The sequence below is a fragment of the Suricata suricatta genome, chromosome 5 (genome assembly GCF_006229205.1).
Source record: "Suricata suricatta isolate VVHF042 chromosome 5, meerkat_22Aug2017_6uvM2_HiC, whole genome shotgun sequence".
NCBI classification, from domain to species: Eukaryota; Metazoa; Chordata; class Mammalia; order Carnivora; family Herpestidae; genus Suricata; species Suricata suricatta.
Genome location: NC_043704.1, coordinates 137,411,377 through 137,439,208, shown reverse-complemented (window position 1 = coordinate 137,439,208; position 27,832 = coordinate 137,411,377). Strand labels below are relative to the sequence as shown.

Sequence of the window (27,832 nt, the reverse complement as noted above, 5' to 3'; positions counted from 1 at the left end):
GCTCAAGGTTCTAACAAGCGCCCAGGTGATGATAATGCCTTTGGTAAGGGGGCATCCTTGTGCACCAAGGATGTAGGGAATAAGGCGCTACATTTCAGCCCTCTGACCCTTGCACAATTCAGTTCATCACTGAGCAGTAGTGTTCTTGGCTATAATGTGGTCATAACAGTTCCCACCTTGGAAATGCTGTTGGGGTTCAGTGCAATAATAAACATGTACAAAGTACCCAGTACAGTAGGTGTCCAGTACATGTTGCTGTGATCCCTGGGATTTAGAAAAGACGGGAATGATTGAGGAAGGGGTGCAGGGAATTACCAGGGCCTGTGTTTAGGGGGGGTCTGTGAAATAAGCTCATGCATCAATAACAAGTACAGCCAGCCTGGTGTTCTTTGTAATGACTGGTTGAGCCTCACAATTAATTCTCAAATCACGTGCTTTCTATTTTAAGTTCCTTTCTGCCTTTGTGCAAAGTTGCTACCCAACAATAAGTTTTTAAAAACTGACAAGTTAGAGTGGGCTTTCTCTGCACCTGCCACCCTCTGGTAGAGACAGCAGCAAGCTGTGCAGTGGTCAGGTGGGGGAGGCAGAAAGAAAGAGTGAAGAAAGCCAGGCACGCTGAGGGTGTGTTTGGCCCCTGTACACTGGCACGGAATGGAACTCAACTGAAAATTTCATTTCAGAAACAAAATACTTCTCAGTTCTGCATCACGTCATTGTTTCCAGAGGTCGAAAATGGTGGAAGTAGAAATAATATGGCAGAAAAGTCATCAGTAATTAAACTAATATGAAGAAATAGTCTAGTTTTCTACTAACATAAGATACCGTAGCTTTCAAACAAGGCTACGAATCCTTTGACCTTCTCTCAACAAGAGGCAGGCTATATCTGAGTGGTCTTGACTTCCCCCCTGAGAATTTGGGGCGGGCTTTTGACCCCTCTGACCAATAGTGTATGGGGAAAGGGACACTGTGTGACCTCTGAGGCCATGCAGAGTACGAAAAGCCATGCAGATTCCTCTTGGTTCTCGGAAGATGCGCTCTCTGGTCCTGACTCACCCTGTAAGAATCCCAGCTACCCAAAGCAGCTCTGCTTGAAAGGCCACATCTAGGTACATCTAGGAGATAGCCCCACCTAGCTCAGCCTTTCTGTCACCCCTGCCAAGATGTCATGCCCAGGAGTGAAGCTATCTTGTACCTTTAGGCCAGCCCATCCAGTGTCCTCAATTAACCAAGGCCTGCTTGAATTCTCAACCTACCAAACTGAGAGATGTAATAAAGTGGTTGTTGTTTTAAGCCACTAAATTTTGGGGTGGTTTGCTTCACATTAACAGATACCAGGAAAAGAATTAGTTTTAGTTTGGGCATAAGAATCATCTCAGGGACACTTGGGTGGCTCAGGTGGCTAAGTGTCTGATTCTTGATTTTGGCCCAGATCATCATGATCTCACAGGTTGTGAGATGGAGCCCTGCATCAGGCTCAGCACTGGGCATGGAGCCTGCTTGGAATTCTCTCTCTCCCTCTCCCTGTGCCCCTCCCCCACTCAAGTGCAGGAGCATGCTCTCTCTTTCTCAAAAATAAACAAATAAATAGAATAGAATAGATAGAATTGTCTTAATTCTTCCTACTGAAGACAGTTAAATTTTATTTGTGTGTGTCAAGGAAATTGAGAGAGAGCATTAAGAACATTCAAAAGTCGAGAAGGCTGGGTTCTTATATTGATACCATTTCTTCGTAAATTAATCTAAAAAGTAATCTGTCCTCAACAAAATAGTAAGAGAATTTTTTTGGAATGACGTTTGACTGGTTCATGGCTTTCTGATGTTCTTATGGAAAGACGACCATGTGAGAACTGATAGGAAAATTATGGTGAAAGGGGACAAAGAGGAGAGTCCAGCATTGCTCAGATGTCAAAATACACCATAAAGCAAAAGCACCGTAAAGTTAAATAATTCATCTTAATTAGTACCAATGCAGGAAAGGCAGGCAAATTAGCATAACAGAATCGAGACTGTATATAGATGTAAATGTTTATGGGAATTTAGTACATGATAAAGATGGCATTCAGTACAATAAGAAGAGTATGGATTATTCTTTAATTAATGTTGGGTCAACTGGCTAACTACTGGGGAAAAAATAACAACGCTGAATACATAGTCACAACTTATGCCAAAATAAGTTCCAAATGAATCAAAGATTCCAGTGTAAAAACAAACTATGAAAGTACCAGACAGGTTTTTAAAAATAACTCTTGAGTGCATAAAGCCTTTCTAAGCAAGACACAAAACTCAAAAGCCATAACGGGCAGATACGTGATGTTTGAGTATATAATAATTAAGCATTTCTTTAAATGCAAAAGAGAACAATTTCATCAACAAAGTCAAATCACAAACACCACTCTGGAAAATATAGTAGTAACACAAATGACAAATAAAGGCTCATTTAATTACTCTATAAAGAACTCTTATGAATCAATAAGAAAAAAGCCAATTATCTAATAGTAGAATGTGCAAAGCTTTTATTCATTTATTCATCATGTATTTACTAAGCCCCTACCAGGATACAGCAGTGAATAAGTCAAGTTCTTCACCCATTGGGCTTCCATTCTAGTAGGCTGATACAATGATGAAAAAAATGAACAAGCAGATATATCCCATTTCAGGTAGTGATTAAATGAGGGAGAGAAAACTAAAGCAAAGCCAGAGAGGATAAGAATGAGGGGAAGCAGGGGCACCCGGCTGGCTCAGCCTGAGGAACATGTGACTCTTGGTCTCATAGTCATGAGTTCAAGCCCCATGTTGGGTGTAGAGATTACTTAAATAAATCATCTTTAAAAATAAAAAAGAATATGGGGTAGTTGCTCATTAGGAAGTGTTTAGAAACAGAAATAAATGGGGGAACCTGGATGGCTCATTTGGTCAAGCATCTGACATTGGCTAAGGTCATGATCTAACAATTGGTGAGTTTGAGAATCACATAGGACTCTGTGCTAACAGCTTGGAGCCTGGAGCCTGTTTCGGATTCTGTATCACCCCCTTTCACTGCCCCTCCCCTCCTTGCACTCTCTGTCTCTCTCAAAAATAAATAAACATTAAAAAAAATTTAATGAGCAAGATAGATTTGTAATATGATCCTTCTGTGAATATAAAACATATACAGATATATATGCATGTGTGTACAAGGGACATTTCTGGAAGGATAACTCCGGCTTCACTGGTGGTGGTCAGCTCTAGGGAGACTCACTTTCCATGGTATACTCTTGAACTTGAAAAACATTTTTAAGCTACACATTCTAACAGTAAAAGATACAGAGATTCCAATCTTGGCACAAGTTGAAGAATGAGAAAGTCATTTCACCTTTCTGCTCCTCACTTTGCCCAATAGTAAAAACAAGAATGTAAGTGAAATTATCTCTAAACATTCTTTCAACTCTGAGATTTCAAGCCTAAAAAACTGATGTTCTTAGTGTCTTATTTTCTACTAAGATTTTTAAAAATCCACGAAAGCAGCTATAAAATTAATTGGGGGATACCAGCCCATTTTGTTGGATTTCAATCTTTAGGCCAAGTGCTGCAAAGCAAGTAAGAGCTTTATATTTTGCTTAAATTATTGGTAGTTAAGTCACTGAGAATAGTAGCTGGATGCTGAAATTCCTTAAGGATAAAGCTCTACATATTGCCAAAGGATAATTCAGTCTGTGTCTTTATGTTCCTATACCCAATTTCCTAAGCAGAACTGTTTTAGGACTGTGGCATTCAGAGGAAGGTTTTGCTGTGAGGTGTCCAACATGAGTTCAGGCTACGGAAAATCTCAAGTACTTCTGTGTTTGTTCTTTCTTGCTTGCATTTTTGATTTATGCCATCATATCTGTCTCTCCCTTCTAATGACTTTTTGACCATGAAATCACATTGGATTGAATTTTTATTAATAATACCATCTTGACATGGTGGGGCAGAGAGATTTACTATATAATGCCTCAAGTCATTTTGAGTGAGTTGTAAAAACTCCTTTTAAGAATTCACCTTGGCAATTGTCATAGCTTGAAGGTGCTTGTGTAACAAGCCAGAAACAAATGCCAGTTTCGCATCCCTCTGGAAGTTGGGATGGGGCCACGGAAGGGCCTTTGGTGGACAGATGGCCACCATTTCGGGAGTACGGAAGCATCGTGAGATCTCCAGTGTCCTCCTGAGAACTTTACTTCAGCTGCTCTTATCTGAGGAGCCCACGGGTGGACTTCAAGGAGGTCGATAAACACTGTAGTATTGGATATAGAATTGTGTGTGTATGTACAAGGGCACCTTTCTGGGGTTAAAGCCACAACAACCACAAAGATGCCGTGCGAGGTTCTCAAAGGAATGTGTGACCCCAAAAAAGGTGAGGGACCCACCTGCCTTCAGTGTCACTGAGAACTGCTTGTAATCCCAGGCATCTCACCGCAGGGCAGTGCTGGTGTTCTTGGACACCCGAGGCTGGGGGGGTGGGGGTGGGGGGTGGGCACTGACCCTGGGATAAGGTGAATGAAGGAAAGAGGCCTGAGCTTAAATTCTACTTTTCACTTACTTGCTGTGGTTCTTTGGGAAAGTTATTTGGTCATGCTGAGCCTCAGTTTTCTCATCTTAAAAATGGGCCTAATAATACCTCACTCTTCTGGTTGAAGGTGCTAAAATAGTGTGCTCCTAAAAACCATGGTCTTTGAGAAGCAGGCTTGCAGCCTTAGGACCTTCTTATTAGAAACACAGAATCTTGGCTCCTCTTAGACCTCCTGAGTCCAAATCTGAATTTTAACAATATCCTACATAGCCTAGATTAACTGGGATTTAAATTATTGATTAAAATAAGGCTGTTGACATGTGTCTGGATTTCAAAATGGATTAACTCTCAAGTCTGGGTTTTTATCTTTGCCACTGGAAAAATTCCCAGTTTTCTGGCCAGTTAACCTGCAGTTGACCGACAAGAGGAACATTTTAGGGGTACCCGGCTTGGCTGAGTCAGTTAAGTGTTCAGCTCTTGATTTTGACTCAGGTCATGATCTCAGGTGGGATCCAGCCCTGCATTGGGCCTTGCGCTGACAGTGCAGAGCCCACTTGGGATCCTCTCTCTCCTTCTCTTTCTGCCCCTCCCCCACTCTCTCCCTCTCAAAATAAATAAAAAGCATTAAAAAATCTTTAAAAAAAACAGATTTTACTTTCATAAGACAACATTTAGAGAATGATCTGTGTAGAAGTTGCAAAAATGCACCAGCAAATGCAACCTACTCTAAACAAACCCTCTGAACAAGCCTGCCAAAGGGGGCAGATTATTTTACCTTGCAGCCAGAGAGCTGCCCTGAAGTAGGAAGAAATAGGACAACAGGCCTTGGGAAGCCCTTCAGATCATAGATGTCATCAGAGTCCTATCTTCAAGCCAAGTATCAAATGCAAACAAACAAATAAATGATGAGAAACACCAACATTCCCCTCATCCCAGAAAGCAGCAATGTCAATCACAAAGCTAAAGTGTAGAAGCTTCCAGAATAAGACTTCCGTCAACATAGTTTCTGAGATTATAGCTGCTGCCCTGGAGTGTGTGTGTGTGTGTGTGTGTGTGTGTGTGTGTGTGTGTGTGTGTATGTTATGCACGTCCTTTCTCCCTCCAGCTGAATGTACTGAGCCTCACTTCCCAGTCAGCCTTGTGCCCAGTTGGCCCTACTCTCTGATAGGTCTGGAGAGGAATTCCAGAGTAGAGAAAATGGTGTTTCTGTACCAAGATTCTATTCCTCACCTTGCTGTCTTTTTTGGCCCTCACTCCTAAATGCGTCAGCACTGTTTCCTGAGAACAGGCCAATCTCTTACCTAATCACAGTATAGTTATTAAACCTAAGAAATTCAACAATGATAGGATACTATCAGTCCATATTCCATATCCAAATTTTGTCAATGGTTCAATAATATATTTTTATTTTTATTTTATTTATTTGAGAGAGAGAGCCCATGTGGGAAGAGGGGAAGTGGTAGGGGGAGAGAGAGAATCTCAAGCAGGCTCCATGCTCAGCATAGAGCCCAATGCAAAGCTTGATCTCTGACACTGGGATCATGGCCTGAGCTGAAATCAGGAGTTGGACACTTAACCAACTGAGCCACCCAGGGACTCCCTAATAATATTCTTGATAGCAAATTTTCCCAGTTGGGATCCATTCCACAATATCATGCTGCATGTCTTTGTCAGGGCTCCTTAGGCTTCTGTCTTCTGAAACAGTTTCTCAGCCTTTCTTTGTTTCTTGACCTTGACATTTTTGGAGGGTAAAGGTCAGTTATTTTGTAGAATCTCTCTCTGCTTGGATTTCTGATGTTTCTTCAGCCTTGGATTCAGTGGATGTGTTTTTGGAAGGAAGGAATACCACAGTAGTGATCTTGTGTCCTTCTCAGTGCATCATCTCAGGAGACACATGATGTCAGTTTATTCCACTATTTGTGATGTTCGTCTTGATCACTTGGTTAAGGTGTAAATACCTGGAAACTATACAAATGCCATTTTCCTCCTCAAGTTTTTACCCACTAGTGTTAGCATCCAGTGATAGTTTTCCAACTCCATCCTTCCCTCTGTGTTTATTAGTTGTCATTCTGCTCTGAAGAAGAGCTTCCACTTCTCTCCTATTTGTTTATTTATCCATGTATTTATTTCTATCAGTGTAGACTTGCAGAGAAATTCCTGACCCTTATATCTGGAGCCTTCTGTGATCTCTCCTGCTGTTCAAGAATCACTGAGAACCACCCAGGGCTTCCATCTAGTGGGTTTGGCATTGCCTGGAGTGGCAATGGGAGGGTAGATGAGCATGAAAGTCTTCACAGCCCCAAGGATTTGTAGTCTTATTCCCAAACCAACGTCTTTATCTAACCTGAAAATTTGGCTTCCTTCACTTTTGCTCACAGGTTCCCACTGTAATCCTTTCTCAGAGAGCAGAAACCCAGACAGACCACATCTCTAAGCCCCTCTTCCCTTCCCCTCAGGCTCCCCTCTCCCCACCAGTGTAGTTCTCGCGATGGCCCAAATGTCAGTTCCAAGGTCAATAGTAAAATAGGCTATGGGTTGGAAGATGTTCCAAAGTGTTGAGAAAGTTTACCTTCCCATTATAAAGCAGGAAACCCAGTGAGTAAACCCTAGTGGTTCTTTATACTTTATGTGTTTGTCCAAAGTAAGCATGTTTCCATTCAATTTGTGATAGCATCTTAAGTTCCTTTAAAACTCTGTATTTAGAAACTTGGAGAGCAGGACATAACACTGCTAAAGTGTAGGTGGCATATCCATCCACATTACTGAGAAATCATTTTTAAAAATTTAGCAGAGTTTAACAAGGGATTCCTATCGCAAGCCTCATTGCCAACGTCTCAGTATTTATTATTCGCTACTGGGCTTGCTTTGTTAGATTGTGCTGTATTTAAGTTAAGAATTAAAAAAAACTGAACATCTTAATTAATTAAGTGGCTTGCTAGTAGCAAGGCTTTATAGGGGTTTCTCTTTTCTTTTTCACAATATGGAATTATCTGTCAAATACATAAAGCCAGAAATAAATGATGAAACAGATTAACCTGTATTCTTCCCCTCTGCATCTGCCAGGGCAACAATGAGCCTTTTGTGGTATGCATACTGACAGGCATGGTTCAGGAAAGTGACAAAGTAACTAGAAACCACATGAAAAATGAAGATGCTTTAGCGTGCGCGCTGCTGTGCCTGCTAAACTAATTGTGACTACACTGTGGTCTGAGCTTGAATACAGCAGCCTCATTTCTTTGTACTGCCTTCATTTCCTTTACAAACCGCTATAGAGATTACTCTATTGCTCACTTTTGCCTGTGGCCAGCTGGGCAACATTAATTGCTCTAGGGCTAGGGGATTATGCAGAGGGAACTCAGAAATGTGTGTGCCCCTTACATCGGCTGGGTGGGCTGGCAGTTAGGCCATCCAACCCGTTCCTGTTATTTATAAACTGCAGTTTTAAATTAATCCCTTCAGCCCACGTGGAAAATCGATGTATTTAAGAAAAAGAGTTTTTTTTTTAAACTTGGTCTTCCTTCATACAAATATGTCCAAAGTCTAGAGCCATGTTTCACTTTTACTTTGCATAAGATTCAGTCATCTCTCCAGTCTTCCTGTTCTCCATGTTAAGTTAGAAACTTAACTCCTCAAGTTAAATGCGCAAAGTTTCCAGAAATTTATGAATCACCGAATGAACAAAGTAGGATTGATAAAGAAAAGAATCATTACATTTTTTTACAATAGCTTTTGTTTATCTACTTGTAAAATCAATGCACGTTGCGGAAACTTTGAAAAATAAAACAAGATTAATATTCACCTCCTTGACTTCACTAGCCAGTGTTTTAGTTCCTCTTAATATCTTGGGATGTTTCTTTGAATCTTTCTCTATGCATATAGAATATATACCTTCGCAATTAAAAAATGGTTGAATTTATACTTTGTGTGTATAGTTTTTTGACTGCTTTTACATTTAACATGTTACTGTATTTCTCACACTGTGGTTTGTAAGCACTAGCTTTAATGGCTGCACAATCACTTTTTAAAAGCACTCCCCCCAGTTTGGAACTTACAGACTGCTTCTGCCATATTGTAGGTGGTGTGCCCATCCACATTACTGAGAAATCAGTAGGTAGGCAAATACTTCTGTAGACATGTGTACGTGAAAATTGTAGTCTATATTTTTGGTTATTTCCCTGGAAGCCTCCATGATTTCTTAGAGCTAAGGATCCATTTCCTACAAAAGAAGTGATCCATTTCAGCCCTGTTAGATCCCTTGTCATTTGTGACTCTCTTTTTTTTTTTTTTTTTTTTTTTTTTTTTGCTAAAGGTATAACCACTGAGGTTCACATCCCTCTTTAGCCTGCACCCTTGTCCCCAGAAGGACAGTGAGCGTTACCAAATTGGACTACAATGGCCCAAACCATGTTTAACTTTGGGCGTGGAAGATAAGCCAGGATGGCAACTTGCCCAAAAGGGAACCAAGAACCTTTGCAGGGGAAGTTTTGTTCAATAGGACCTGAGAGAATATTTTCAAATAAAAGTTTTATTAAGGTGAAATTTGTTCCTGTGTTAGAAAGATAAGGTTGATTCTCACATGCCCAGACTAGTTCCTTCCAACACGCTTGCTAGCTCTTCTCTGCACACACAGTCTCAATGACCTGAGAAAGACTTTACACCCTGAAAAGAGAGATAAAGGAAACTCAAGACCGTGAACTCCTTTATCACAGTGATGCACATAGATGCTCACACCATTCTTCACTGTCACTTGCAGATCTTTCTTCCACTTTCAAACGTGTCTTTGTGTTTCTCAGAATGAGCTGACTTGCTCTCTCCCAGCTGCCGGAAATGCAAGAGAACTTCATGGAAAGCAAGAGTATCTCTGGTCCCCTGTAAGGTTAGAGGTGAGCTCCTGTCACTTAGGCACAGTTGCCATCTGCCTCTCCTGTGCACTGGTGCCCCAGACATTGTCGCAGTGGGGGACAGGAAGTGTCTCTCTTCCAGGTAGTGAGCTCCCTGTTTCCAGAGAAACACAACCCGGCAACTTTGGAGGATCTTTTCTCTCCTGGCTTTGCTCTGGCTGATTTACAATGTGACTTGAGAATGTTAAGGAGTTGTTCTGCAAAAGATTATGACAACTTATAAAACTACATGCATTATAATAAGTTAATATACATTAGAGAAGAAAAAGAACAAGAAGGCAAAGGAAAACAAGGATCAAAACTAATAATGAGCTGTGGAGGTTAGGTTCATATGCAAAATGAATGCTGTTATTCATATAATAATGTTTTATTGAATGCCTAATATTTGCCAGGAACTCTGGGCATGTTTTTCAAACTTAGTTACAATGCATTAATGGTCTATGAATCCACTGAGTAAGTGGTCACCATTTTTAATGAAATGAGATAGAGTAAATAGACTATATTAGAGGGCATTGCACAAAGTAAGGGCGTTATTTACTAAAGTGTATGTTTCATATTTATATGTGTTTTTGGGTATGGGGTCATGATATAAAATGTAATTCTTCTTGTGGTCATAGTAAAAGAAAACTTGAAAAGCATTTCCCTACAAGTATGCATGTATTTAGGGCTGGGTTTTATGGAAGCCAATGAGAGGAGGGAAAACATTAATTACACATTTTTGCTGCTCATCTCCTACAAGAAAAACAATTTCCCCTATTCTTCACAAAGAGAGAAAGTGAATAACATACTTGACGAACTCTTTACAGAATCCCTGGTAACTTAAGGCTATTTCATTCTGCATCCTCCCTTCCCCAACCCCCTGCTCTACACTCTACAAGATGTCTGAAATTTCCCCTGATGTACGCTTTACATCCTGTCACACTTGCTTACCATGTCTGTCTATGCTCTTATTAATGCTAAGTGAGAAACACACATGTGATATTTCTTAAAGGTTTCACAAATAAACTTAGGATTTGAGAGTGTGCATGCATTCCATTAAAACATACATCAAAACATGCACATACATTCTATTAAAAATAGCGGTCACTTACTAAGATGGTTTCATGGACCATTGATGTGTTGCAATGAATTATATAATTATTAACATACTGCTTGATAAATTTTCACAAAGTATATACACCCACGTAACCACCAGTGAGATCATGAAATAGAACACCAGCAGGAAGGAGACCCTCTCTCCATATGCTTATCCATGCTCTTCCCAAAAGGCTAAACTCTCCTGAGTTCTAAAACAAGAGATTAGAGTGCCTGCGTGGCTCAGTCAGTTAAGTGACCGACTTTGGGTCAGGTCATGATCTCACAGTTTGTGGGTTCAAGCCCCATATCAGGATTTGTGCAGACAGCTCAGATCCTGGATCCTTCTTTGGATTCTGTCTCCTCTCTCTACCACTTCCCCGCTCACACTCTGTCTGTCTTTCTCTCTCTTTCTCTCAAAAATAAATAAATTTAAAATATAAATAAATAAATAAAACTAGAGCTTAATTTTGCTTTGTTTTGAATTTTATATAAAAGTCTCATGTAGAATGTATTTCTTGTGTCTGACATTTTACTCAATATTATATTTGTGAAACATTCCACCACTGTGGATTTATATTCCATTGTTATGCATATTACAATTTTTATCCATTCAACTATGATAAACATTTTAATTTTTTCTAGCCTTTGGCTATCATGAGAAGTACAGCTCTGAACATTTTTGTGTAGGTCATTAGTGAACATGTATACACGCTTTCATTGGCTTTGAGGAAAGAATTGCTGGCTCATAAACTAATCTATTCAGTTTCAACAGATACTATAGACAAAGCGATTATAGTCTCACCAGCAGTCCCATTTCTCCTTATCTTCTTTAACACTAGGTATTGGCAGTATTTTTTTATTTTAGCTATCTGGGGGTGTGTGTACTTATATCCTTGTTAATTTGCATTTCCTTAATGGATGATGGGGCTGAGTACTTTTTTTACATGCTTGTTTGTACTTGAATATTGTCTCAGGTGAGGATACCAAGTCTTTGGCTGTTGTTTATTGGACGACCCTGTCTTTCCCCTAAGGATTTATAGGAGTTCTATATGATTCCTTTGTCAGCCATATTTATTGCAAATAAATATTGTTTGCACTTTTCACTCTAATGAACTGAAGTTCCTAAGTATAATCTAATTACTTATTTTTCCTTTCTTGTTGTTCATTTCCATTTTTGTTTATTTCTTTTTCATTCATCTTTTTCCTTTATGTTACTGTTTTGTGTCCTGCTTAAGAACACTTTGTTACCTTAAAATCATTAATATATTTACCTATGTTACATTTAGACCAAAAGTCTACCTGGAAATTGATGTTTCTGCATCATGTGAAGTCAATGATACTACCCTCTATTTATTCAAAGCCACCCCTTTTTGCTGCAGTGCAGTATCATCTTTAATGATCAATGATAATATATAGATGGGTCTGTTTCTAGACTTTCTTTTGTGTTCTTTTGATCTATTTGTTTATCCTGTGTCAATGGCATCCTACGTTAATTAATGTAGATTTTATAATACTGCAACTGGTATATTAAGTCCTCTCATGTTCCTTTTTCAATGTTGCCTTCTTGATGCATTGCTTTTCCACATAAATTTTAAAATTCGTTTACCAACTTTTACTAAAAGATACTTCTGTGGTTTCGATAGGGATTGTATTGAACTAATTTGAGGAGAATTGATACCTTAACAAAATTAATTCTTCCGATCTATTATCGTGTGTTCCCACTTTTTTTTATTTTCAGTAAGGCTGTATAGTTTTCTGTGTAGAGGTCTCTTATATCTTCTTCTTTTTAGATTTAATTTTTAGATGTTTTATATTGTTATGCTAATATAAATGTTATAGTTTACTGAATTTTATTTTCTAATTGTTTGTTGTTGCTATACAGCAATCCAATTAAATTTTATATGTTGACCTTATTTTTTTTTAAGTTTATTTGAGAGAGAGGGAGAGCACAAGTGGGAGAGAGAGAGAGAGAGAGAGAGAGAGAGAGAGACAGGTACAAAATGTGAAGCACACTTCAGACTCTGAGCTGTCAGCTCAGAGCCCAACACGGGGCTCGAACTCATGAACCGTGAGATCATGACCTGAGCCGATATCAGATGCTTAGGCGCCCTTATATGTTGGTCTTATATCCAGTGACCTGGTTAATTTCAATTCTTAGTTTTAATAATTTCTTTGTAGATATCTTGTTTCTTCTCACACAAATTATATCAGAAAATAAACATGGTTTATCTCTTACTATTCTTTGGTCTTTTTTTTCCCTTATTGATACAGTGGCTGGGACCTCTAGCATAATATTAAATAGAGATGGTTATAGAAGGTGAATGTACCTTTGAATTTTTCCTAGTCTAAGAGCAAAGCTTTCAATATTCATCATTCTAAGATATTTTTATAGGTTTTAACAGATTGAGAAAGTTTTCTCCCAATCCTAGTTTGCTGAGAGATTTTTGTCGTGAATAGATTTGAATGATAGCAAATGCTTTTTTCTGCAGCCATTGAGATAATTATATGCTTTTTTCCATTTTTCTCTTAATAGGATGCTTTACATTGACTGATTTTACAATTTTGAACCAACATTCTATTTCCAGAATAAATTCCTCTTGCTCATAATGTGGTATCACCTGAAAAACATCTCAGGATTCAGTTTGTTAATATTTTGTTTCGTGTTTTTCTAAGTTTATATGGGATATTAATTTGTAAAGCTCTTTCTTATAACGTTCTTGTCAGATTGGGCTCAAGGTAAGGTGACCTCATAAAATGAGCTTCATATAATGAATTGATATATAATCCCTCTTTTTCTGTATTATGGATGAACCACGTAAGATTGGTGTGGTAAAATTCTCCAATCATGCAGTTCATGCCTGGAGAATATTTTGTGAGGAAATGTTTAGTACAAAAGTCTGTTTCTTAAAGGATATAAGACTATTCACATTTGCATTATTATTTTCCTATTTGGGTAAATGGTTTATTAGTGATTTATCCATTTCATCAACATTTTCAAATATTGCCATTCATATTCATATATCCTCTAATCTTCTTAAGGTCTGTAGAATCTGTAGTGATTTCCCTTTTTAATGCCATATTCGCAATTTTTTGCCTCCTCTTCTCTTTTTCTTGGTTAAACTGGCTATAGGCTTAAGGATTTTATTAGTATTTCCCAAGGAGAAATTTTTGGCTTGAGTTATTTTCTCTATTACATCTGTATTTTCCACATAACTAATTTCTAACTATTATTTTTCTATTTTGACTTTAATTTCATATTATTTTTATGACTTATGAGGTAAATACTTAAGTCATTAATTTTCAGGCTTTTTTTCTAATAGATGCATTTAAATTTAAGTATATAAATTTCCCTACAAGGACATTTTTAGCTGCAGCTTACACATTTTGATATGTCATGTTTTCTTCATATTTCAGTTTATAATATTGCCTAATTTTCATTGGGCTTTACCTTAACTCATGGGGCAATTAGAGGTATATTGCTTAATTTCAAACATTTGTGATTTTTTGTTATTGTTTTATTAGTTTCTAGCTTAATTCCTCTGTGGTTAGAGAATGTATTCTATAAGATTTTTCATTGATGAAATTTTTCCAGACTTGTTTGTTGTCCAGAACATGGTAAACTTTGGTAATCATTTAATGTGTATTCTGTGTATTCTGTAGCTATTGGCCACAATGTTCTAAATAGATTAAGTCAAATTTCTTTATCACATTATCCAGATCTATATCCTAACCCATTGTTTTAAAAAATGTTATACCAATTCTGAGAGAGGTACGTTGAAATCTCCCACTCTGATTGTGGATTTGCTTACTTTGTTTTAGGTCTAGCAATGCTGGTTTTATATATTTTGAGACTTTGTTGTCAGGTGCATTCAGATTTTAGAAGTTTTGTCTTCCTATGTATTAATTTTTTTATCATTATGAAATATTCCTTTTCATCTCTAGCACTATCTCTTATCATTAAGTTTCCTATGTGTATTTTTCTAATTGTTTTTCTTGTTCAAATTTTGTGTCCTTATTATATCCAAAGTGTGTCTCACATAAGCAGCATTGTTTTAACTTAGTACATGTATATTACTTCAAGGGTTTGGTCTCTTTATATTTCATGCAAGTACTGATATATTTGGGTTATAACCTACAGTAGTACTATTTGATTTTATTATTTGCTCCAGCTGTTTAGTGTTTCTTTACCTCTCCTTTGTTCCTTTTGAATTAATGAAATATTTTGTCTCAATTGGCTTACTTGTCATATATCCTTTTTCTCTCTTTTTAGTTCTTATACTAGAAATTACAAATTGTATTATTATTTTATTAGAGCACAATATAAATTGTGACTGACCACTTTCCAGAAAATGTAAGAGACTTAGATCATTTTAATTTCATTTATCCCTCCTAGTTTTGTGTTATTATGGCTGATAGTTCAGTTTTACATACATTTTTAAACTATAAGAAATTGCAATTATTGTTTAAAAAGTTAATATTCAGGAGCTCCTGGGAAGCTCAGTCAGTTAAGTATCTGGCTTCGGCTCAGGTCATAATCTCACGGTTTGCGGGTTCAAGCCCCGCGTCAGGCTCTGTGCTGACAGCTCAGAGCCTGAAGCCTGCTTCAGATTCTGTGTCTCCCTCTCTCTCTTTGACCCTCCCTGCTTGTGCTGTCTCTCTCTGTCTCTCAAAAATAAATTTTAAAACCTAAAAATTTTTTTTAATATTCATCTATACTTGCTGCATATTTACTATTTTTATTGCTCATCATTCCTTCCTATATTTCCAAGTTCTTCTCTGGATTTTTTTTCCTGCCTAATATATATATATATATTATATTTTAGTATTGGTCTGCTGGTGGAAAATTCTCTTAGGATTGCTTATCTGAAAAAGTCTCTATTTCATCTTCATTTTTAAACAGCTTTATTGAGGTCTGATTAATATAAACTAAGTGTGTTTAAAATATACAATTTGGTAGATTTTGACATATCTCTCCACTGATAAAACATCACCGCAATCAACGTAATTAACGTATCCATTACCAACAAAAGTTTCTTTATGCCCCATTTTGATTCTCCAAAGGCAGAGCATAACTTTGAGGGCATTTGGGACAAACCCATCTTTTCCTGAGCCTTTGCATTCGATTCTACATGGAACTAAAAAAATTATCTTCCAATTTCTTGCACCAGTATGATAACAACAATACTAACCCTTACATGTGCTTATATGTGCCAGGCAGTGCTCTGAGTACATTACATATTTTAGAACTTGATTTATTGATTTTACTCTTCACAACTTTATGAATTGGGCATTATTATTCCCATTTTACTATTGAGGAACTGAGGTAGGCACTGTAAAAGGATTTCTAAGGGCATGGTCAAATGTGCATTCTTTGGCTTGGTCAAGGTCTTCTACCTGGAGATTCACCAGTCTCTCACTATTAAGCACAGATATTCTATGTTCAACCTTTTATTTTATTTATATTTTTGAAAATTTGGAAAATATAGGTAGGCATACAGGGTAAAATTTAGAAAACCAATTCTCCAACCACCCAAAGTTTACAACTTCTGGCAGGTAATTGTATCCTTTGAGCCTTTTGCCATTATGGACAACCCCACGTGAACATCTTTGTCACTATAACTTTGTATATAGCCAGTACCCATTTATTTCAGATGAATTCTGAGGAGTAGAAATGCTGAATAAAAGAACCTGAAACACCTGAGGTTTTTAACGCATTCACCAATGTTTTACTAGTCAAATGGGTAAGGGTGTGGGGGAGGATACACAGTAAGCAGATGAATTTCAAGATGAATGAATGTCAGAGAAGTCACATGTAAGAAAAAATATTCCAATACTAGAGTATGGGCAAGAAAGCCTCCAAAGGATCTCTGATAGGATGATTTTGTAGTACTTTTTTTCTCACAGAAAGAGAAAATGGATTTTAATGTTTTCTTAATAAGTAGCTTTCTTTTAGTAGATACCACTGGATTTGGAGATACATAGCCTTTTACTGTCTTCTCCTTTGTTATTACTGTTAATTATGTTGTTCCAATTACAATTGTGTTCACTCAGTCAAAAGAATTGCTACAGAGTTCGTTCTGGTATATAATCTGGACTGACAACCTCAATGCCCAGATTCTGCTACTGCTCCTTCACAGGCAGTGGTTTCCCTGCCATTGTTTGGAGATCCTCCGGGGGTGGTGCTGGGACTGATGAATGCCATCTTTGTTTAAGAGGGCAGGAGGGAGAATAATCTAATTCTACCAAAGAGAGACAACAGTAAGCCGATCCTGTGTTTCCATTGCTGTTGGAAAAAGAACAGTAAATGACAGCAAAATTGAATAGCTTGATACTTGCACAGTATAATTTACCCAGCGGAAGAGATGTGTTGAGAAGGAGACTGAGGATTTGATCTCTGCCTTTCAGTTTGCAGTCATTGTCAACGACGAAGTACAAAAGTTGGCCCAGCAAACCTTGGCTTCATCCAGGAGACTAGGGAGAGCGCCAAGAGATTTTTTTTCCCCTGCAGTTGCTCAGGGTTGGTCTTTTGTGAATATGTTTACATCGGTGAATAAAGTTAGAGTACTTTAGTCATTTTGCTACAGTAGTGCTTTTCAAACTGTGCACTGCACCCTATTAGAGAGTAACAAAATCAATTTAGCAGGTCATTACTAACTTTTCTTTAATGAAATAACATATAAAATAGAATAGAATAAGATAGAGTTGAATGGAATAGAAAATATCCAATGCCACACACAAGTAAGAATATTATTTTGTAGAACTTTTGTTTTAGATATACATGCACACATCTATATATATGTACATGTGTTCCAGATTAAAACATCCTTTTAATTGTGAGTCATGGTCAAATGATTACTGCCAGGAATTCTTACGTTTAGAGAAGGGTTTTTTCTGTTCGAGTATTATAAAAAAAAATTTTTTTAATGTTTATTCATTTTTGAAACAGAGAGACAGCGTGAGCAGGGCAGGGGCAGAGAGAGAGAGAGAGAGAGGGAGACACAGAGTCCAAAGCAGGTTTCAGGCTCTGAGCGGTACAGCACAGAGCCCAAAGTGGGGCTCCAACTCATGAACCGTGAGATCATGACCTGAGCCAAAGTCGGACGCTTAATCGACTGCACCATCCAGGTGCCCTGATGAAGTATTTTTGTGGATGGACAAATTTCCAAAAGTCGTTTGGAATTAAACAAATAGAACTTTGGGGCTTGGGACTGAGGTGAGCAGAGAAAGTCTTCATGTTGACAGGGACCATAATTATCTTCTTGCTGATCAAAATCCCAAGTAGAAAAAGGGCAGACCGTTTCTGCCTTGCTGTCCTGCCTGCTGCCGCCTTGCAGTGTATTCAAGAAACTTCTATCTCCTTAAAACAACAACAACAACAAGTGGAAAGTTTGGCTTCTCTGAATATTCCTTATTTTGATACTACATAGAAAGCAACTCTGATCATGATACCTCCTTTCAGGAATGTCAGCTAGAAAACAGTCCATAGTGCCATTCAAATACTCAAGCCAAAGATCACCAGACTTTGACACGAGGCTGGCTCATGATAATTCTATGTACCTCCTTGCCTGTGATGGGAGTTAAGAATTTACCAGTAAGATTACTAGTAGTTGATGGTAACGGCTTGTGCTAATTTCAAAACTTTATGATGGTAATTTCATAATAAAATAAGATTTCAGGTAGCCAAGTGGTTTTTTTCCTCCCAGTTCAGCTTTCTTTAAATCTGTGTTTGTTGCTTTCAGTTAACACTAAGTAGACTCATGAACTTGGGTAAGATCTAGCTAGTGGCCTAATTGTATACAAGTAAGTTTCCCAAGTGTGGGAAATATGCATGTTATATGTATACACAGATCATATCAGTATATAATACGTTCTGCCAAATATATCCATTCATTGATACTTCATCCTTCTGAAGCTATGTAACATTTGATAGAATAAATAAAAACAGTTGTTCTAGAACAAGGCAGTGGCTGCCTAAGGTGCTATTTGAGAAAGATTTGGAGACGGTGTTTGGGCTCAGCATTAAGGAAAGGTTACATTTGATTAGTGATGTTTGTGATGAACATGGGTGGTACCTTGGAGGCATGGATTGCTTTTCTCTGTTTTATAAAGGAAGAGAAAAGAACAGCAGACAGATACAGCCCAGAGTTAAACCTTTTAGAATCTCTCGTTTTCATTTTATTTCTGTTTGTATTCATCTAGATTATTTGTGTAGACAGTGCTTCATCAATATTTGTCTGTTTACTCCTCCATTACTACTGCCACTCTCTCGTTTTTGATCTTCATTAAAAGATCTTCATTATAGGAGCTTTCGAGATCTCTTCCCCGCTGCGGGTGCTTACAAGTTTTGATAGGGTCAGGGGTCATGGGCTCTGCTGAAAGCCATGTGAAAACTATGTACCATCTCTCAGAAAACCCAATGCTTACACAAACTTCTGCCAACTTGTTCAGGAGGGTTTGGAATTCCCTGAGGTCTACACCTAAGCAACAGCCCTTGGTCTGGTGGTCTCCCTCCAGTCTCGGTGCCTGAAATCTCTATCAGAATAATGTTCCTAACACACAGTTTGAATCCTGTCACTCTCTGCTCAAAACCATCTTATTTCCTGCTGCCTTGAGGACAGAAGTTTCAACTGCTGGATTGGAATCAAGGCTCTTTCAGTCTCTCAAATTTGTAGCCCCATCGCCCCCTCCCCACCCCCAACCCCTCCTCCCAAATACACAACCTTCTAAACCAAACCAGAATGCGCGCTGTTTTCCCCAATACTCCTTGCACTTTGCTTCCGCAGTTGCTTCTACCTGAACTTCCTCTCCCTCACTTTTGCCTGTTCAAGACATTTCTAACTTTCGAGCTCAGTCTTTCTGATTTTCAGTATTTTTGTGGACGTCGCCTTCATCCCCGAGTACCACTTTGTGTAGTGTCTTGCATATAATGGGGGTGTATTTAGCCTTTTACTCTCAAATCCCTCCCTTGTATTACTGACAGGCTGCCCCCGAGGGTTGCGCTGCCTACGTCCCTGAGTCCGCTGGCCTCCATTTGGATTCAACCCTGGAAAACCTTAGAGGGAGAATGGAAGCCTGAAGGCAGAAAGAAGGCAGGGTATTTCTTCCCCACACTCTCCGCCTCCGACAGTCTCTTACACAAAGCTGTGTCTCTCCTCTAGGGCTTCAGCTCCAACTAGAGAGGCCCTTGGAGCTTTTGCTGGGTGACCTTTGCCCCCGTGTTCCAGTATTAACACTCCATTGAACTCCAGGATTTCCTGCAACCATTTAGCTCCTGGATGCCTCATTGTCCCATTTTCTCTTACATCTTTTCCTTCCCCTGCATAATGAATCCCCTACATTGTAGTCCTTCTGTTTAAATACCTAGACCAACTTATACTTTCCTGATTGGACCTGGACTGATAGAGCTGACATTTGGTGGGTATTTGCTGAATTTTATCACTAAATTTTAAACTAAATTCTGTGTGGGCATCTTGTGGTTTTTTTTTTTTTTTTTTTTTTTTTTTAGTGAACCAGGCGAATGTCCTACCTCAGTCATCTAGTACACTCTAGCAGTGAATGGGGTTACTTGGGGTAGTAACAAATCACTTCAAAATCCAATGCGTAGAAACAGTTGGCACGTACAAGTTTGTGAGTGTGCATTGGCTGGGTGGTACTTCAGCTTCTGGCTGGGTCCGCCCCTGCATGTGCGGCAGCTCTGGGTCAGCTGGATGGTTCCGCCCGGCTTGCCTGGGCTCTTGTACTTCCTCAGCTAGACTAGTCTAGGCTAATCTAGCAGAGCCTTGGCAGGGACAACTGATGTGAGTCAACTTTATTCCGTGTTTCTCAACCATGACAGGCTAGCTGGCTCATCTTCTCACAGCAATCACCGAGGAGCAAGAGAAAACATAGAAACATGAGAATGTTTTCAAACTTCTATAAGCAACATGGTAGCTAACATTCCACTGGCCAGAGCAAGTCACATGACCAAAGGCAGACTCAAAGGGGACTGGAAGGCAGATGGAGCCTCCTTAGTGCAAAGTTACATGACAAAAGGGCAAGTACTCGGAGGGTGAAGAATGCCGGCTGTAATGCAATGTAGTCTATCTCAGATTTCATAAGATCTGATGAGACCTGAGACTAAAGAGATCAATTGATAGCCAGATGGATAAATGACATTAATTTTTTTTGCCATGTTAGCCTTTCTAAAATAAAAACTTTGCAATAAAATACACATTGTGTATTTGCTCATTTGTTCTGTACAGTTCATTGGTACATAGCTACTGACTGAAAAAAGAACCATTTATAAATAACATATTAATAAACCAAGTTAAAGGAACTTTATTTATCTTTAACCTTCAATTTGCATGAATCGGGGCAGTCACGGGAAATTGTGCCAACCTCACCACAGGTCCGATGGCTCAACAGAATGAACTGTTTCATGCCTAGAAGTAAATATGTTCCAAATATAAATATGAATCAGTAATAAAACAGATTCTTTTGAAAATACAAAATAACCACACTGTTAATATATCTGTGCCCTAATTAAAAATGTGTAAAGAACACACATTCTAGGCTAAAGTTTTCCCAGGGAGAGAGTCTCTTTTTTTCTTGAATCTTATGTAAACAAAGCAGGCGGGCTCTTTTGAGCCCTGAGCAAAGTCAGGGCCCCTAGTTTTCTAAAGACAAGAAGAATTAAACTGGGTATGTTTAAGTTGGAAAGGTCTGGGGCTTGACCTTGCTACTTTAAATTTCCTTCACCACTAAGAAATCACTTTGAATTTGTCTCCTTGGAGTACTCTAATTTGGTTTGTTCCGGGTTTGAGGCATACCATGGAAGAGATACTGTCCGTTTGTATTATAGCAAAATTTGGAATCCACCGCAGGCACACTGTTTTTCAATTTTTTTTCTGCAGTTTCATCTTAAAACCTGGGGCTGTTCTTGGTAATTGAGAATGAGGTCCATGACATCTTACTGCTGGATGAGATTCCTGGCTAACGCCATCACTTGACTGTGGGCAAAAATTATAAACCTTTCTGTGCCTCCCCTTTCCGCATCTGAAAAATGAGGCTGTTAATGATACCAACCTCATATGATCATTGACAGGATTAAACTAAGTGAAATTAGGTAAAAGATTAGCACAACCCACCCCACCACATGTGCTTAATAAAGGTTAGGTATAAAATGCTTATTATTGGGGCGCCTGGGTGGCTCAGTCGGTGAGCGGCCAGCTTCGGCTCAGGTCAGATCTCACGTTTGTGGGTTCGAGCCCTGCGTTAGGCTCTGTGCAGACAGCAAGCTCAGAGCCTGGAGCCTGCTTCAGATTCTGTGTCTCCCTCTCTCTCTGCCCCTCCCCCTCTCATGCTCTATCTCTCTCTGTACCCAAAATAAATAAAAACAAAAACAAAAAAAAATGCTTATTATTATGAATCATTATGTCAGGAGTTTTAGGTTGTTTTCACTGAGTCAGGTTCACATATATTCTTTAAAATTTAAATCAGAATTTTACCCTCAAAAAAATAAAGTCCAATATTATTTTCATACAAAAGGCATTGCTTGTTTTTAAATATCGGTGTCAAGGGTAGTGGTGTCTATTTACTCAGATTCACCACAAAAGTTGCAAAACTGGCTCCTTCCTGGCCTTGTCAGTTTATTCTCTGAGAATGCTTTTAGAATATGCTTCTTAAAAATATCTTAGTCTTTAGCCTCATACTTTCAGATTTTCTAATTTTCTAGCAAACAGTGAAGTGATATTGATGGCTTGGGATTTTAAGTCTATGACGAGAGTAGTGGACAGAGACTGATGAAAACAGATAATAAATACAACCCCAGAGTCTTCCAAAATACAACCCAATGTCTTCCGTCATTGTTTAAAAGGGAGGGAAATTGACCATAAGCAAATCAGTTTTTAACATACGTGTTTTGCCTTTTATCACACTGAGTGTCCCTTCTGCACAGAGTCCTGGTGCAGAGGGGCTCCTGTTAAAACAAGACACACCGGAATCTTGAGGAGCCCAGAATCCATCACAGAGGAAGTGCACGTATTCGCACAGGCAAATGCACACCCACACACACCCAACAATCATTTTAATGATATAATGAGTGCTTTTATGGTGCCATACATGTTGGATGTTGGGTGAAAAGACAATGAGTGAGCATATATTCATCCAATGTGGCATCTACAGGGAATGTTACAGACCAACACGGTTAAGTTCACACATAATACAATGTTGAGTCAAAAACGTGGAATGATGGATACACATGCAGAGATTCCTATCATCTACAACGCACAAACACTGCTCGTTGTCCTGGAGACACATATTGTATGTAAATGTAAAAAAGAAAGGTGGACTAGAAAACTACAAATTCGTCTGGCCTTAGAGTGGGGTTGTCAAGATTGCATCTATGTTCTCTATTTTTGTTTTATATTTGTTAATGTTTATTTTTGTAAATAACTTTTAATGTTTTATTTATTTTTGAGAGAGAGAGAGAGAGAGAGAGAGAGAGAGACATGGCATGATCAGAGGAGGGTCAGAGAGAGAGAGAGAGGGAGACACAGTATCCAAAGACAGGCTCCAGGCTCTGAGCTAGATATCAGCACAGAGCCTGACGCAGGGCTCGAACCCACAACCACGAGATCATAACTTGGCCAAAGCCAGATGCTCAACCAACTGAGCCACCTAGGTGCCCCTATTTTTGAGAGAGAGAGAGAGAGAGAGAGACAGAGAGAGAGAGAGAGAGAGAGAGAGAGTGTGTGTGTGTGTGTGTGTGTGTGTGTGTGTGTGTGTGTGTAAGCAGGGGAGGGGCAGAGAGAGAGGAAGACACAGAATCCGAAGCAGGCTCTAGGCTGTGAGATGTCAGCACGGTGCCAGATACAGAGCTCGAACCCACAAACTGTGGGATCATGACCTGAGCCAAAGTCGGACGCTGAACCAACTTGAGCCACCCAGGCACCCCTCTATTTTTTAATTTAAAAAAAGCAGATATGACAAAATTTATCAATTTGTCCCTCCTAAGCAGTGGGAATTTATCCATTTGTCCATCCTAGGCAGTGGGAACCCTGACATTTGTTCTACTAAGCTCTGTTTTTCTGAGTTCTAAACTCCCCACAATGACAAAAATTGTGGGACCACAGTGACCTGAAAAGGAGCGTCTCACTTGCTGTGCAGACAAATACCGGAAGCCATCATCTGCTGCACAAGTAGATGCCACAGTCGGTTTGGCCATCTCTTTCATCTGTTTATATTGTGGGAAGTGTCGCCGGTATAATCACACTTAACACAATCTAGACGGCACCATAGTTCCAAGCCCAAGTACTGAACCCCGATGAATACCCTGTCCTTTCACCTCAGGGCATGGCTGGAACTTCTGTTTGTTAAGATCTAGCCTGAGAACTGTTCAATGAGACCAACCATACCTCCTTTAGCACAAAATTTCTAAACTGCTTGAGATTCACGTTTGCCTCTTAGCCATCTTCCCAGGCTGGCAATCCAAAACTCCTGAACCCTGGCCACAGCGAAGTAGGTCTTTGGGATGCACAAACATTGTCCCATGCCTATAACGTGTTACTAAACTTCTGTGTTGAAGTTCCTTTTTCTGAAAAACCATCTCTCTTTCGGAATGAGATTGTATCTCAGTCCATTTGCATGTATTCAAAATCAGAGACAACTCTGAAACCAGACCCTGTTTACACATACAAAGAAGAGCAGTTGCAGATTAAGCAAATGTTGGGGAGCTTTAAAAAAAGAAGAAGAAGAAGAAGAAGAAATAAAAAGAAAAACAAAACACTTCTATTTACTTTCTTGTATTTCCTTTTTTCCAGATCTGTGGTTTTCCTCCCATTGGCCGGCCAGCGTGGATGCCAAGTTCTGCACGTGATTTAATGGATCAGAAGGTCAGATGTCAGGCTTGACTTGGCTGTTGGTGGACTCGTGATCGTTATGATTAATTGTCACTTTTAGCACTAGGGGAATTACCTTCTAATTGGCGACACGGTTGCTGCTGTTACTTAACGTGGTTTTGACCTCTGTAGGTATTCAGGAGAAGTAGAAAAACATTAAATGGGCTGGGAAAGCAGCATGGAGAAAAGGAAACCTGCAAGAATTAATTTAGGATGAAAAGGAGAAATAATCAGAGCCCGCGAGAAAGGAACCATATTTCATGTGTTATGTGGGACATTGTGCCCAAGGAAGCCCCAGCAGCCCTCTCCGGCTGGCATTTCCTGGAGTGCTGAAAAAGGTGTCCGGAGGCGCCACGCCATGAGTTGGGGGGGGAGGGGAGGGGCTCGGCACCTGCACCTGGTAATGTCAGGCAGCCTGTTTGGAAGGCACGAGGTTATCATTTGGAACCCGGTTCGTTTACATTATTATAACAACAGTTTCAGTTTGCCTCTGCAGCGAAGTCTGTGTCCACACTTTCCTTTCTGTGTTATTTTTAGCAGTTTAAACGCTAACCATGAAAAATGGCTTTCTGGCTGTCAGGTGACATTCGGGCTGGGCCAGGGTCCGGTGGAGTCTATAGAAATGCTCGCAGGCTGTGAGAGTCGGGTCTCTTGAATGCTGTCTTTGTGCCTCCCCTTGCCCCGGGCCTCTGGCTTATTGTCTAGGCGCCTCAGTGGAGGTGGCGCTATCTGATGGTAACCACTACTACTATTACAGTGCTCGGTGCCCCGGCCTCCCTGGGGGCCCCCAGTCTGGCTGCCTCTGTCTCCCAGACCTCCCTAAGGGAACCAGTCAAAGCTCTCATATCGGAATGCACTATTAGCAATTTATAGAATGTTCAAGGGGAAAGTATCAGTAAGGATCACCTGGACCTACGGTTCGCTGTTTTTTTTTTTACAAAGAACCCTTTTCCCAGATGAACTCTCCCAGGGAACCCCAAATTGTAAGACATGGAAAAGTACAGCTGTTCTTCTGAAGGGGAGAAGGGCTGCTGCAAACTGCACTCTTCAGCCTCCTCTTCACTCACCCCTGCCCGGATACCTCTAGCTCCTCAGGATCCTTGCACATGTTCTTACAAGGCGACCCCTTCCCCTTACAGATAAGGAAATGAAAAGGTGGTTTTTATAACACGCTTAGGACATGAGACATTAGACATGAAGACACTACAGAGTACACACTGTATTAAACCATTTTTATACAGTTCTAGAAAAGGAAAAACTAATCTAGGTGCTAGAAATCGAAATAGTGGTTACCATGAGGAGAAGAGGGAATAGACTGGGAAGAGGCCTAAGGGAATTTTCTTGGATGATGGAAATATATATCTTTATAGAAGCGTGGGCTACACAGCATTTGTCAAAAATCCTCTGTGCTTTTTTACCATATATAAATTCTACCTCCATTAAAAAATAAAACCAAAGAGGGAAAATGAGGGGAAAAATCAATGAATTTAACATTTAATAAATATAAATTACTGATGAACTTCCTTAAATACTAAAACTACTAGTGAACTTCCTTAAAACTATGTGGACTATTTATTATGTGGGGCCTAAGGTCATGACGCAGAGTTTCAGACTATAGGAGACCCTGCAGCTCTTCCAGCACTTTCTTTGTTCAAAAATCACCAAAACCAGGAAAAAAAAATTTCTCAGAGAATAGACAACAGAACCACAAAATATCTTTTGGGGTCTTCTGGCTTATAATGTGGCTAAAAAGTGATACGTGAGCAGTCTGGGAATGGAAATCTTGAGTATAGTACTTGATTCATGCATTACTTTGACACAGACGATTTGACATGTACTATACATGTACTACTGATAATGCTCCAGAAATTCTCCACCGTCTTTTAATCCTTTGCTCCCTCATCCCAGTGCTTTTTCGTGACTTATAAAATGCAAGATTCCTTTCCTATAGCTTAGGTGAGTGAAACTTCTGGTGATCGAGAGTGGCATTCAGGCCTCAAGTGACATCTAGACAGTAGGCTACTCCTGGTTCAATCTTTCCGCCTTGGGCGCATGTCAGGTGCTCTGAAATGACTGGCCATGTACCTATACCTGTGCAATCAGCACTTTGATCCTTGAAAAAACACTTTCTCTTCCCTGAAATACTTTGAGCCAACCCTACTTAAATTTTTCTATTTGTGTGTTTTAGAAGTCCCACAGTAACATGAAAGGTGATTATTTAAGTTGAAATACAGCTAAGGACATGGGCCATGCCAGATGGGACCCAGCAGCCAACTCTGCATTTTAGAGCCTTCCAGAACACTGAGCTGGAAGGGGCAAGGAAAATGTTTTTGAAAAGGAAATGGTGGCAGTGTTAGCAACTGGCAAGAGAGGGTCACGTGGAGCCAGAGCGGGAAAGATGTGAAGATGCTCAAATGTTCTGTCCTTTGAGGCTGTGCAGACAAAACTCTCTACGACTTGAGCGATTTCCCAAAAAAAGGCCAAGGCTTATTTAACCCACAAGATTGATCCACATTAACAAAAATTTAGTTCACTAATGAAGCTATCGCAAAACTGAACCATCCATGAAAAATAACATTTTAAATAGCCAGAACATATTTTAACCCGCACATCCTGTGCTTTGTACATATATGCTAATTTCCTAATTGAATCAAATTTAGTTTAGCAGGATTTTTATTTAGCCAATTTAGCTTAATGTGCGTAAAAGCAGGAATGAAATTACCCAGTCTATGAGTTGGGGCAAAATGTGCGTTTTTTTGCAATGTTATGCCCATTTGAAAGGAACTGTTTCTTCACATCATTAAGAGTCGATTTCTCCAAATGGAAAGTACAAGACAGAAATTGTATGTCTTCTCCATTCCAGCGACTTGGAGAAAGTGATTCTCCTGGAGCATCGGACTCTTGACTTTGACTTAGGTCATAATCTCACAAATTTGTGAGTTCAAATCCCACATCAGGCTCCATGCTGACAGTGCAGAGTCTATCTGGGATTCTTCCTCTCTCTCTATGTATGTCTCTCTCTTTCTCTCTCTCTCTCAAAATAAATAAATAGAAACTCTATATATCCAATCTATTTTTTCCCATTGACTTCTAAAAATCAGCAATCTGAATTTTTAACCCCTTGACTGCTTATAAGGACCATAAAAAAACTGGAGAAATATCCTAATTTGAGTTTTATCCACCTTTCCTTTCCTATTGGTGCTACTGGGATAATAACTGTAAAACAGGATCAAAGAAAAGTAATAAATACTTCAATAGGCTTATTATTATGATGATGATGATTGGTTTCCAGGAAAGGAAACTGAAGGTAAAATGAACAGAAGCAATGTCCAAAGACACCATTGTCACAGTGGCAGGGCCGGGCCTGAACTCGGGTCTTTCTGTCTGTAAACCCTTGTCTTAAGAAGAGAAGCAATGGATCAAAACTGATCAATATACTATATTGGCTGTGT

General features: G+C 39.3%; 1 protein-coding gene across 1 annotated transcript in view; it reads left to right on the top strand.

The window, feature by feature from the left end:
• THRB (thyroid hormone receptor beta) overlaps positions 1 to 27,832 on the top strand; it is a 378,523-nt gene that overhangs the window by 136,986 nt on the left and 213,705 nt on the right. Inside the window, exon 3 of the mRNA XM_029940360.1 lies at positions 24,303 to 24,374. The gene's annotated coding sequence lies outside the window, so the exon portion shown is untranslated. The remainder of the gene's footprint in view (positions 1 to 24,302; positions 24,375 to 27,832) is intronic.